Source organism: Pseudophryne corroboree, chromosome 4 (genome assembly GCF_028390025.1).
Source record: "Pseudophryne corroboree isolate aPseCor3 chromosome 4, aPseCor3.hap2, whole genome shotgun sequence".
Classification (NCBI taxonomy): domain Eukaryota; kingdom Metazoa; phylum Chordata; class Amphibia; order Anura; family Myobatrachidae; genus Pseudophryne; species Pseudophryne corroboree.
Window position 1 is genome coordinate 312,092,345 of NC_086447.1, and position 13,954 is coordinate 312,106,298.

Consider the following 13,954-nt stretch of genomic DNA (forward strand, 5'->3'; position numbering starts at 1 on the left):
AGGTCTGAGAACCAGTGCGTCTGGGCCACGCTGGAGCTATGAGAAGCAGAATTTCTTTTTCTTGCTTGAACTTCCGAATTACCCTGGGCAGGAGCGACACCGGAGGGAACACGTACGGCAGCCGAAACCTCCACGGTACCGCCAGCGCATCCACGAATGCTGCTTGAGGATCCCTTGTCCTTGCTCCGAAGACCGGAACCTTGTGATTGTGTCGAGACGCCATCAGATCTACATCTTGAAGGCCCCACCTTTCCACTAGGAGTTGAAACACTTCTGGATGGAAGCCCCACTCGCCGGCATGCACGTCCTGACGACTGAGAAAGTCCGCTTCCCAATTCAGGACTCCCGGAATGAATATTGCCGATATGGCCGGTAGATGGCGTTCTGCCCACTGTAGAATCCGTGAGACTTCCTTCATTGCTAGGCGGCTTCGAGTGCCGCCTTGATGATTTATGTAAGCCACTGTGGTGGCGTTGTCCGACTGTACTTAAATAGGACGGTTCTGAATTAAATGCTGGGCAAGGATCAAGGCATTGAAAACCGCCCGCAACTCCAGAATATTGATCGAGAGGAGGGACTCCTCCTTGGTCCACCGCCCCTGAAGGGAGTGTTGCTCCAGCAACACGCCCCAACCTCTTAGACTGGCATCTGTCGTCAACAGGACCCAGTTGGATATCCAGAACGGACGGCCCCTGCTCAGTTGCTGGTCCCGGAGCCACCAGAGCAGCGACAAACAGACCGCCGGAGTCAATGAGATCATTTGAGACCTGATCCGGTGAGGCAGGCCGTCCCATTTGGCTAGAATCAGCCTCTGGAGAGGGCGAGAGCGAAACGGAGCGTACTCCGCCATGTCGAATGCTGACACCATGAGGCCCAGCACCTGCATCGCCGAATGTATAGACACTTGCGGACGAGATAGGAAGCAACGAATCCTGTCCTGAAGTTTCAGGACTTTCTCCTGAGACAGGAACAACCGCTGGTTGTGAGTGTCCAACAGTGCTCCCAGATGCACCATGCTCTGAGCAGGGATCAGGGATGACTTCTTCCAGTTGATGAGCCACCCGTGGGCTTGCAGAAACCGGACCGTCACATCTAGATGACGCAGGAGAAGTTCTGGGGAATTTGCCAGGATTAACAAGTCGTCCAAATACGGCAGTATCCTGACCCCTTGACGGCGGAGTACCACCGTCATCACCGCCATGACTTTTGTAAAGACTCACGGAGCCGTTGTTAAATCAAAAGGTAACGCCCAAAACTGGTAATGGCAGTTGCCAATCGCAAATCTCAGGTATTGCTGATGAGACACTGCTATAGGAATATGAAGGTAAGCATCCTGTATATCCAGGGAGACCATGAAGTCCCCAGGTTCCAAGGCCAGAACTATAGAGCGAAGGGTTTCCATCCGGAACTTGGAAACCTTCACAAACCTGTTCAATGCCTTGAGGTTGAGAATGGGCCGGGAGGACCCATTCGGTTTCGGGACTAGAAACAGCGGAGAATAGTACCTGCGCAAGAGCACCTGTACTACGACTCCTGTATCCAAGAGGGTCTGTACTACCGAATGTAGAGTGTTTGCCTTTGTCTTGTCCAACGGGACATCTGTCTGGCAATATCGATGAGGGGGTCGGTTTTTGAAGTCTATGACGTAACCTCGAGTGACGACTTCCCGTACCCAGGCATCTGAAGTGGTCTTCAACCATTCCTGGGTATACCCTAGAAGCCGGCCCCGCACCCTGGGATCCCCCAGGGGGAGGCCCGCCCCGTCATGCGGCAGGCTTATCTGTCTTGGAAGCTGGCTGACGGGCCGCCCAGGCTCTTTTGGGCTTAGGATCACCAGGTCTGGAAGTGCGGGCCTGCTTGTTGTACGCCTGACCTTTGGCAGACAGGCAGTATTGGCAGTAGCCAAGTCAGCCACATTCTTATTTAAATCCTCCACAAACAGAATATCTCCCTTAAAAAGGGAGAACCTCCAGGGTTTTTCTAGAGTCCAGATCCACAGACCAGGACCTCAGCCACAATATCCGGCGAGCCAGGACTGACGTAGTAGAGGCCTTGGCTGCCAGGATACCGGCATCACAAGCCGCCTCTTTAATACAATGAGAAGCTGTGACAATATAAGACAAGCATTGTCTAGAATGGTCAGAGGAGATTTCAGCATCTAACTCCAAGGCCCATGCTTCAATGGCCTCTGCAGCCCAAGTAGCTGCAATAGTGGGCCTTTGTGCAGCACCCGTGAGGGTGTAAATCGCTTTCAGACAACCCTCCACACATTTATCCGTAGGCTCTTTTAGAGACGTGACGGTGGTGACCGGTAGAGCTGAGGAAACCACCATCCTAGCCACATGTGAGTCCACTAGAGGAGGCGTTTCCCAATTCTTAGACAGCTCCAGCGCAAGGGGATAGCGAGCCAGCATCTTCTTTTGAGGCACAAACTTCGTACCCGGGTTTTCCCAGGGTTCCTGACGTATATCAATTAGGTGGTCAGAGTGAGGTAAAACTTGTTTAATCACCTTCTGACGCTTGAACCTATCTGGTTTCTTAGGAGGAACGGATGGCTCGGGATCATCCGTACACTGTAAAATCAACTTAACAGCCTCCAAAAGATCAGGAACATCCACATGTGAACCACCCTCCCCATCAGCCGTGTCTGAGTCAGAACCTGTGGGGTCAGTGTAAGTGCCGTCTTTATCCGACGAGGTGTCAGTGACAGCAGTGGATTGTGAGGAGACAAGCGCTCGCTTAGAGGACCACTTGGACGTAGGCGAGCGCCGGTCAGACTTTTTAGTAGTCAGGGACTGGTTCAACTTCTTTATTTGAGCAGATAAATCGTCCGCCCACGGCGGGTTAGCTGCAGGGACCACAAACGGTTGCACCGGCATTGGGGATCCCATAGGGGATGTTAGTTTATGAACTAGCGTATGCAGAAGCGTGGAAAAAGTGGCCCACGGCGGGTCATTATTTGCCCCCGTTGCCACCGTCCCACTGGGGGGCAAGGAGTCCCCAGAACCAGAGCCCAAAGTTGCTATATTCTCCTCATAGGTATTTGCGGCTTCAGCAACACTGGCAGTGTGTTCAGCCCCAGAACCGTTACCCTCAGAAGCAGACATGATATAACTTGCAGTATCGGGTAACACACTACAATTTGTCAGCAGCACAATACCTCTAGCCCAAACCCCTGCGCAGTGTAGTCAGCACCAGCAGAGATAAAGGAGAGATATGGTGACTAAATCACAGAGAAAAATACGTAATACAGTATATCTTTATATTAGATAAAACCTGATGCACCAAGCCCCCTCAGGTTATAGAATATAGGGATAGCAGGTTGAGTGAAAGACACGAAATGGACACCACTCAGCTATCAAATGCACACACAAATAGCCACAGTCTGTACAGTGCAGAGGTTATTACTAACAATAATACTGCACTGGACTAGCTTACACAGCTATATAACAATAGATATAACAGTATACAGTAAGAACTGGATGTATATCACAGGGTAATTGTACTAGGAAACCCTGACTAAATGCACTCTTTCTTAACTAACACTAACTAAAAAAGGCAGGTAGAATACTTAAGTGTCTTGTAAAGTCACAGCACTGACAACCAGGCGGCTTAACATAGGAGGATTTGCCCAAGCATTCCCAGGAACAGTGAGCTGAGGGATAATGGCACCGCAGACACTGCCAGGGAGTGAGGGAGAGACAGATATGTAGCTCCAGGGCGGGAACATTTGCGGGAAATGGCGCCTTGAGGCTGGGGGAGGGGCTCCAGGTCTAAGCCTTATCCCCTCTGCTGGCAAAACCACCGGGTACTGCGGGCTACTTGTAAAAAAGGTTTAGAGAGAAAACCTGACCTGCACCCATGCCCTGGTGATCTAATGGGATCGCCTGTACTGCCACAGTGTCCACCGCCAGCGCTTCTACTGCACATTTTATCGCCAAACATTCTAGCTTGACTATAGCGTACTCTGTTTCACGTGGCAGCAGTTTCCTACTTAAGTAGAGGATAGGCTTCTTACTCACAATGGACTGTGACAGAACAGCTCCCAAGCCTGTTGTGGAGGCGCAGGACAAAGGGTTTCTGGAAATCAGGTCCCTATAGAACCAGATTGGAACACAGAGCCATCCTCATAACTTCCCAGTCTGCCTCAGCTATTTCGGACCAGGGGATTCTTTCCAGCTGAGCCTTAAGGGTCTCAGTCATCGGTCAAGCTCAGGAAATGAAAGGCGGAATGAAATGGTGGTAATAGCTTAAAAGCCCAAGGAAAGTCCTCAGTTGTTTCTTTGTGGGAGGGTCTTGGCCAGGACTTAACAGCCTCCACTTTCCGTAGTTGGGGTTTCACTTGTCCATTGCCAATCATATACCCAATGTAATTGGCTTCTGAAAGTCCGATGGTACACTTGACTGGATTAGCGGAATCCTGTGCTGTCTTAGGCTGTCCAGTACATTTTGGACTTTAAGCAAGTGAGTTTCCCAATCTTCGGTATATATGGCAATGTCGTCTAAACGCCATAACCCTGGTGTGGCCGTAGTAGGCAATCCATGGCACGCTGGAATGCCGCTGGTGCCTTATGAAGGCATAAAGGGAGTAGTTTATATTGATACAGGCCATGAGGCGTCGAGAAGGCAGTCTTCTTCTTGGCGGTCTCACTTAGGGGAATTTTCCAATACCCCTTCGTGAGGTCTAAAGTCATAAGATACCTGCTACTTGCCAAATTTTCTACCAGTTTGTCCACCCAAAGTAACGGGTACGCGTTGAACCCAGAAACTTGATTCAGACATTTAAAGTCGTTACAAAAACGTATTGGCCCCATAGGCTTGGGGACTAAGACAATGGGACTTGACCAATCACTTCTGGACTCCTCAATGACCCCAAGCTGAAGCATTTCCTGCACATCTTGTCGGACAGCTTGAAGCCGCACCTCAGGAATTTGATACGGTCGCAGATTTATGACCAACCATTCAGGTGTATTTATGTCGTGCTCCACCAAGGTAATGCGCCCTAGCAGAGCAGAAAACACATTCCAGTTATTACAGACCAAAAGCTCTGCTTCTTTTCATAGTTTTGCTGAAAATATATATGCCAACAAGAAATACGAAGGTCCAGGTGAACTAGGAAGGTGCTCAGGAGCCAGTGGAAATGTGGTTTTCAGCACACCCTTGGCATCACCCGTGTTGAGTATAACTTTCTTGAGGGCAGCTTTTTTGCTGGACCCGGGCAAAGCTTTGCAGATCTATATCATTCGGGAGAGTACCCCAATCTGGATTAAAAGTATTCTTGTCCAGCACTGGTTGTTCAGGGGTTTCTTCTCCAAATAGCACTGATCGTTTTATTACACCCCTCCCCACTTTCTGAGGTAGGGCCTTAGGGACTTTATACTTGTTCTGTCTGAGGATCCTTTAAGAGCTCAGCGAATCCTGGGAAATAGCATCCCAATATAAGCAGGTAAATCTTGGGCCCAATCACGGCTACTACCTCATAAGTGCGCCCCTTTAGGGTGAGACTTAATCACATGCGGGAGAAGTTTTCCGTGGAACCTGTTACACAGAGTACCTCAACTAACCTTTTTACTTTCTCTACTGGCCTGGGTAGGACAGCCTTTGAAATCAGGGTTAGCTCACTCTCCGAATCTAATAAAGCAGTTAGTTCTCAGCCATCCAACAAAACAGACTCTGGGGTATATGCAATTGCGGTCGAATTCCCGAAAATGTCGAAAAACTGACATTTCCGCCAAAAAAAAAAAAAAAAAAAAAAAATCGATAAAGCAATACAGTACTTTTCGCCAAAAAAACGGCCATTCCAAATTCGACTTTTTGAAATTCGACATTTGTCAAATTCGACATTTCTGCAATGGTACAAAAGCGGCATTTCGACAAAAGTATATTCAATTGAAGATTGTAAATTCGACAACAGTGCTTTTAGACAGTAAATTCGTCATTTTCAATCCACCACACTTTGCTGGCGGAATCTAATAAAAAATTTTAAAAACATGGTGGTTTTTTTTGTGGTTTTTTTATTGGTAATAGCATATATATTTATATTAGAAGGGATTAGGTACTTGGTTTGTCTATTTAGGAGGCACAAGTATTATTTATATATTTTTTTAAATATTATTTTTATTTTATTTTTTATTTTTTATTTTTAATGGAATGGTGTAAAAATCAGGGGGAAAAATGCGTGGGGTCCCCCCTCCTAAGCATAACCAGCCTCGGGCTCTTTGAGCCGGTCCTGGTTGCCAAAATACGGGGGGGGGAATGACAGGGGATCCCCCGTATTGTAACAACCAGCACCGGGCTCTGCGCCTGGTCCTAGTGCAAAAAATACGGGGGACAAAAAGAGTAGGGGTCCCCCATATTTTTTGGACCAGCACCGGGCTCCACTAGCTGGACAGATAATGCCACAGCCGGGGGTCACTTTTATACAGCGCCCTGCGGCCGTGGCATTAAATACCCAACTAGTGACCCCTGGCCGGGGTACCCTGGAGGAGTGGGGACCCCTTCAATCAAGGGGTCGTCATCCCCAGCCACCCAAGGGCCAGGGGTGAAGCCCGAGGCTGTCCCCCCCATCCAAGGGCTGCGGATGGGGGGCTGATAGCCATGTGTAAAAATGTAAGAATATTGGTTTTTACAGAAGAACTACAAGTCCCAGCAAGCTTCCCCCGCAAGCCGGTACTTGGAGAACCACAAGTACCAGCATGCAGGGGGGAAACGGGCCCGCTGGTACCTGTAGTTTTACTGCAAAAAAAATACCCAAATAAAAACAGGACACAGACACCGTGAAAGTATAACTTTATTACATACATGCCGACACACATACTTACCTATGTTGACACGCCGACTCTGGCCTCGTCTCCAATGTCGACGTCCGGGGTACCTGAAAATAAAATTATACTCACCTGATCCAGTGTCCAGTTCTTTTATTATAATCCACGTACTTGGCAAAACAAAAAAACACATTTACCCGAACCAGACGGACTGAAAGGGGTCCCATGTTTACACATGGGACCCCTTTCCCCGAATGCAGAGACCCCCCCGTGACTCCTATCACAGAAAGGTCCCTTCAGCCAATCAGGAAGCGCCACTTTGTGGCACTCTCCTGATTGGCTTTGCGCGTCTGAGTTGGCAGACAGCGCATCGCACAGCTCCCTCCATTAGTTTCAATGGTGGGAACTTTGCGGTCAGCGGTGGGGTTACCCGCGGTCAGCCGCTGACCGCGGGTGACCTCACCGCTGACCGCAAAGTTCCCACCATTGAAGATAATGGAGGGGGCTGTGTGATGCGCGTCTGACAGCTCCGACGCGCATACAGCCAATCAGGAGAGTGCCACGAAGTGGCGCTTCCTGATTGGCTGAAGGGACCTTTCTGTGACAGGAGTCACGGGGGGTCTCTGCATTCGGGGAAAGGGGTCCCATGTGTAAACATGGGACCCCTTTCAGTCCGTCTGGTTCGGGTTAATGCATTTTTTTGTTTTGCCAAGTACGTGGATTACAATAAAAGAACTGGACACTGGATCAGGTGAGTATAATTTTATTATCAGGTACCCCGGACGTCGACATTGGAGACGTGGCCAGAGTCGGCGTGTCAACATAGGTAAGTATGTATGTGTCGGCATGTGTGAAATAAAGTTGTATTTTCACGGTGTGTGTGTCCTGTTTTTATTTGGGTATTTTTTATTGCAGAAGAACTACAGGTACCAGCGGGCCCGTCCCGTCCCCCCCCCCACGCATGCTGGTACTTGTGGTTCTCCAAGTACCGGCTTGCGGTGGAGGCTTGCTGGGACTTGTAGTTCTTCTGCAAAAAAAAAACCAATATTCTTACATTTTTACACATGGCTATCAACCCCCCATCCGCGGCCCTTGGATGGGGGGGGGGGGGGGGGGGGGACAGCCTCGGGCTTCACCCCTGGCCCTTGGGTGGCTGGGGGGGGGACCCCTTGATTGAAGGGGTCCCCACTCCTCCAGGGTACCCCGGCCAGGGGTGACTAGTTGGGTATTTAATGCCACGGCCGCAGGGCGCTGTATAAAAGTGACCCCCGGCTGTGGCATTATCTGTCCAGCTAGTGGAGCCCGGTGATGGTCCAAAAAATACGGGGGACCCCTACTCTTTTTGTCCCCCGTATTTTTTGCACCAGGACCAGGCGCAGAGCCCGGTGCTGGTTGTTAAAAAAACGGGGGATCCCCTGTCATTTTTTTTCCCGTATTTTGGCAACCAGGACCGGCTCAAAGAGCCCGAGGCTGGTTATGCTTAGGAGGGGGGACCCCACGCAATTTTTTTTCGGGTTTTTTACCGTTTTTTTTTTTTTTTCGTTTTTTAAACATTTTTAAAAATCTAATCAAAATCCGTCAAATCAGCCGTTTTTCGACAGCGGAACTGTCAAATTTGTTTTTTATTGAATATGTCGAATTCCGGCACCCACCTGTCGGAATTCGACGGTCGAATTGTGTCGAATTTAAAAACGGGCGAAAAAGTGCCGCAATTCGCCCGCAATTGCATATACCCCTCTGACATCAATGGAGGTCTGGTGTCAGGGGAAACACAGTACAGAATGCTGGTACATAGATCCCATGTTGGCCACACCACACTCCATAGGCTCTGATATTTTGGACAGGCCTGCCTTACGTGGCCTGGCTCTCTGCACTCAGAGCAGATGACAACAGGGTATATGTGAATAGTGGGCGTAGACAAGGGCACAGGTCGGTGGGGTGCCAACTTAACGGGACGCACATAACCTGGTCTCTTTTCCAGCATTTTTACCATATTTCCTGCAGTTTCATACCGCTCCAACACTACAGCTAACTCCTCCAGGTTCTGAGGATCAGCGTATACCACCCATCGCTGCATACTTCGACCTGGGGTCCCGATGCACTGCTCGACAACTATCGACTACACAATCTGTGCAGCACTGCAGACCTCCGGCTGGAGCCAACATTGCCCCTATCTGGCGAGTTCTGCAAGTTGCTTCCGAACCTGGACCCCTGGTAGTAAGGTCCACTCGTGGAAGCGCTGCGCCTTCCCAGCTGGAGTGAGTCCTGACCCGGCCAGAATGGCAGGTTTGACAACATCATACTTCTCTGCATCAGTGGAGGACAAATCAGCAAATACTTTTTGTGCCTAGTCAGCGAGATAGGGGGCAAGCTTATCAGCCCAAGAAGCGGCTAGCCACTTTAAACATTGTATCACCCTCTGCGAATAGGACACACAAGCAGACTCTGCTGATATAAAATGATATGTAGAATGCCTATATACTGGGTGCGTCTGCGCCTGTATCTGCATCTGAAATGGTACATTACAGTGCTTTCTAGGAAACATGCAGATACAGCTGCGGTCACATAGAGAATATAGGCATGCCACATATCAGCATGACCTGCTTGTGCTCCTTTTGCGAATACGCACTTTAATGGAAAAGTCGCATGTAATACTGCTCGGCGCTATCAAATCACGCCACGGCATGAAGTAACTTGAAGGGCTGTTTAACATGCAGGGAGGCGAGATGTACATGGTCACATCTGCACCCCTTTCACACCAAAAAACCTGGGTCCAACCTGGATTACTTAAACACAGTTTCAAGCAGTGTCATATCGGCTTAAAATATCATTCACACAGAGTCTTTGCTTTGCCGGCGCTTGGAGATGGCATCATATCCAAGTGCCGGTGATCCGGCTCTCTGTATGCATTTAGTGTGTCGCGGGTCACACCGTTAAAACCGCAATTACCCAGGTTGGTGCTGGGAGCTACAAGGTCAGAATCTCATGTAACACAACCTGGGTAGACCCTTTCACACCACATCTGGACCCAGGTTGCCCCAGCAATAACCTGTGTTATAAATTTGGTGTAAAAGGGATATAGGGCTATTCTCCGTGATGCACGGGACAGCTACACAAATTTAAGTGACATACTTCTACAAAATACCAAGATTATAGTGGGTCTTAAGTTATAGGGTATGTCATTGCTACTAAACAATTACATTTTCATAGAACTACAATTTCTTAACAGATCAGTTTAAAAGGGAAAAAAAAATTAAAAGTGTGTGATGCACGGGACTTTGAAAAAAAGGTTAAAATATTTTTATAATACAAAATTTGAACTATGCAACAGTTTTGTACACGTAAAATACATCTTATATGAATACTGCAGATCCTGAAAGGCAATTTCAATCATATGCTAGGTTTCATCACCCTGCGGCTTCGCAAGATAATATTACACACAGAACAAAACAATATTCAGTGCAATACTTCATAATCCAATGTAACAAAATGTAGACATGTGTAAGAAATAGGGGACTGTGCAACCTAGCAAGTGCTGCTGTAGCTCTTGAATAGTCTGCATGTATTACTTTAAAAGTGATTAAACAGAACAATTTTACCAGTAAAGTACAGTGTGTGTGTGTGTGTGTGTGTGTGTGTGTGTGTGTGTGTGTGTGTGTGTGTGTGTGTGTGTTGCTCAGTATATAGTGTGTTCTAATATTATATAGCAGTCATTTACACTGAATGCATATGTGTGCAAGATCAAATAAAATAACTTCTTAAAACACATTCAATTACATAGTGGGCAACATTTTAAAATCCTGTCAAGGGAGCCATTTTTACAGAGTTGTTGAATGAACACATGACATGCAATACTGTCTCGTAGTTCTTGGAGTACCACAATCCCAAATCATGACAGGTTTACAGAACTGAATTAGAGCATGCATTTTTTTTTTCATCTTAAACGTGCCTCTTCTATAAACATTAATGTATAAATAACAAATAATAACATTAGATGGGAAGAACTGCATTGAACATGCAGGAAATTAAGAATGTGTTTATGGAGCTGGCCAAATATTGAAAAACAGGATCACGTCCAGGGACAAATCTATAAAATCTGGGGCTGCATCTCAAAATTAGGATGAGTTAATAACTAGGAAATGACTTGTATCCATCTTCATTTTCTGTACGCAGACACAAAGGATAACAATATATAGCAACATAAACAAAATAAATGATTTGATAATGAACAATGTCTTTAGGTATACAGTTATTTTAATTAGTGATATCCAACAACATACTGTAAACTGCAAATATAGTTTACATTAATCTGAAAGACAGAGGCACAACATATGGTAATGCTAATCTGGTTAGGCTTCTGAAATAATTCAGCCAGGGTGCAAATCAAATCTTTATTACAATGAGTGGGATAATGCTATCACAATGTACCTAAGTGCAGCAAGTCACTACATCTGTAAATAAACATGTTGTGTTTGCAAACCAATTAAAGGAAAAAAAAAAAGGGTTTGCATTCCTAGGTTGCTGGCTCCAAGTGACATGGAAGAGGTATGCTGAGTATGCCTGTGCTTCTACTAGGAAGACTGATGTGCAGCAAGTGAATATGGCAAAGTACACTGTGTATACATGGAAGGGTCATGGAAGGGTGGAGAAGGGTTACTCACACACTGCTGCTGCACTATGCTCTCTCACTGAAGCTTCCCCTCTGAGAGGAGGCAGTCGGATGTGGCATCATCCTCTGGATGCAGGAAGAATAAGGCCCGGAAAAAGCCGGCTGCTTTCCCTGTGAGCAGCTGCTTCTATGCTCCAGCCTGCCCGCAGCCTCCGCAGTCCCTTCCTCCTCTCTGCTGGCTGTGTATGAGCGGCGGCTTCCGGGGCCTCCCGCCCTCCCATTGGCTGCCTGCCTGCCACACTCACACTGGCCCGGCTGGCGGCTGCTGATGTACAGCGATGTAATAGTCTATGTAGCATCCATGTAGCGGGGCTCATACAGGTGTCCCGGCAACCTTCCAGACAGCTAACGGGGTGGTTGTGTGTGTGTCAGTCTACTGTATACTATCCTGGTATTATGTCTGCGTTACATACTGTACACTGCATGAGGAGGGAGGGATATGTCAGACACACTCTATTAGCAGTATGTCATGGAATTAAGGGATGATGAAGAAACCTTATTCTTGACAGGTTGTTTATAATTATTTGAATCGTTATACACTGATACTTACAGGGACAAATGCAAATGATTTCCAAATGCTTAAAGCACATACAGGTACTAGCCATCATAAAAATAACACCATTTATTAAGCTTGAACAAAAATTGCAAAAGACAGCTGTCATGGTAAGAGCTGTCTTTTGTGATAGAAGGACTTTCGGGTTTAGGACCTGGAAGTCCTTTTGCGAATGCATCAAATGACGCATCTGCCATGGGCAGTGCTGGGAGGGATCCGACTGGGTCCCTCAGGGGGAAACACAAAAAGAAGCCCATAGGCTTCTAAAGATGGTGGTGCCCACCGCATCCAAGCATTGGAATGTATCGCAATCAGGAGTTGGTGGATACGAGAAAAGCAGACAAACCTCTGAAAACTGCATTTTCTGAGGTTTGGCTGCAGTTTTAGCACTGCTGCATCCCGCCCTAACTGTTAGTTCGTTGTTTTGCTGCATTATTTGGCGATTTTGCAATCCGCTGATTTCCAAAGTAATGGTACCGAATAACTGGCGTATAGCAGAGGTAGTCCCAATATTTAAAAAGGGAATTAAAACTCATCCCGGTAACTATAGACCGGTAAGTTTGACATCTATAGTGGGGAAAATACTGGAAGGTATAATAAAGGATAGCATGCTAGAGTACTTGTATACCGCCAAGGTTATTAATAGGAATCAGCCTGGTTTTGTGAGGGACAGGTCATGTCAAACCAGATTCTATGAGAAAGTGAGCGATAATATTGATCAGGGTAAAGCAGTGGATGTGGTCTTTTTGGACTTTGCTAAGGCCCTTGACAAAGTCCCACCTAAGAGACTAATTTTCAAATTAATACCCCTTTCAGACAGTGGCGTAACTACTGCCCCCGCAGTCCTCGCGGTGGCTTGGGGGCGAGGGGCTGCGGGGGCGCCACTGATTTACAGCAGACTGACATGCGGACGAGCGTCCGCATGTCAGTCTGCAGTCTCCTTCCCTCAGCCGCTTTTTGGAGGGACACGGAGGGCACACAGCGCGCCTCCCTGTGTCCCTCCTGCTGCATCATCTCCGGCGGCCGCGGGTCTAATAGGGGGAAGTGCCGTCCGTGAGCTCTAATTGGCTTCCCCCTATTAGACCCGCGGCCGCCGGAGATGATGCAGCAGGAGGGACACAGGAGAGACGAGCTGTGCCCACCGTGTCCCTCCAAAAAGCGACGGCGGGGGGGGGGGTGTAAATATCTGGCACTGGGGGCATATATGGCACGGGGGGGGGAGGGGGGCATATCTGGCACGGGGGGGAATATCTGGCACTGGGGGCATATCTGGCACTGGGGGGGCATATCTGGCACTGGGGGGGGATATCTGGCACTGGGGGGGATATCTGGCACTGGGGGCATATATGGCACAGGGGGGGGGAGGGGGGCATATCTGGCACTGGGGCATTTCTGGCACTGGGGGGAATATCTGGCACTGGGGACATATCTGGCACTGGGGGGGGATATCTGGCACTGGGGCATATATGGCACTGGGGGGGAATATCTGGCACTGGGGGCATATATGGCACTGGGGGGGGATATCTGGCACTGGGGGCATATATGGCACGGGGGGCATATATGGCACTGGGGGGAATATCTGGCACTGGGGGCATATCTGGCACTGGGGGCATATCTGGCACTGGGGGGAATATCTGGCACTGGGGGGGGGGGATATCTGGCACTGGGGCATATCTGGCACTGGGGGGAATATCTGGCACTGGGGGGAATATCTGGCACTGGGGGGGGAATATGGCACTGGGGGGGATATCTGGCACTGGGGGCATATATGGCACGGGGGGAATATATGGCACTGGGGGGGAATATCTGGCACTGGGGGCATATATGGCACGGGGGGAATATCTGGCACTGGGGGGGAATATCTGGCACTGGGGGCATATATGGCACTGGGGGCATATTTGGCAATGGGGGGGAATATATGGCACTGGGGGCATATCTGGCACTGGGGGCATATGTGGCACTGGGGGG

At 48.5% G+C, this 13,954-nt stretch overlaps 1 protein-coding gene across 1 annotated transcript in view; it reads right to left on the minus strand.

Annotated features, from left to right (window-relative positions):
- The window catches only part of ZMAT3 (zinc finger matrin-type 3), a 119,502-nt gene extending 107,669 nt beyond the window's left edge, over positions 1–11,833 (minus strand). Inside the window, exon 1 of the mRNA XM_063916301.1 lies at positions 11,426–11,833. The gene's annotated coding sequence lies outside the window, so the exon portion shown is untranslated. The remainder of the gene's footprint in view (positions 1–11,425) is intronic.
- Positions 11,834–13,954: the final 2,121 nt, after the last annotated feature.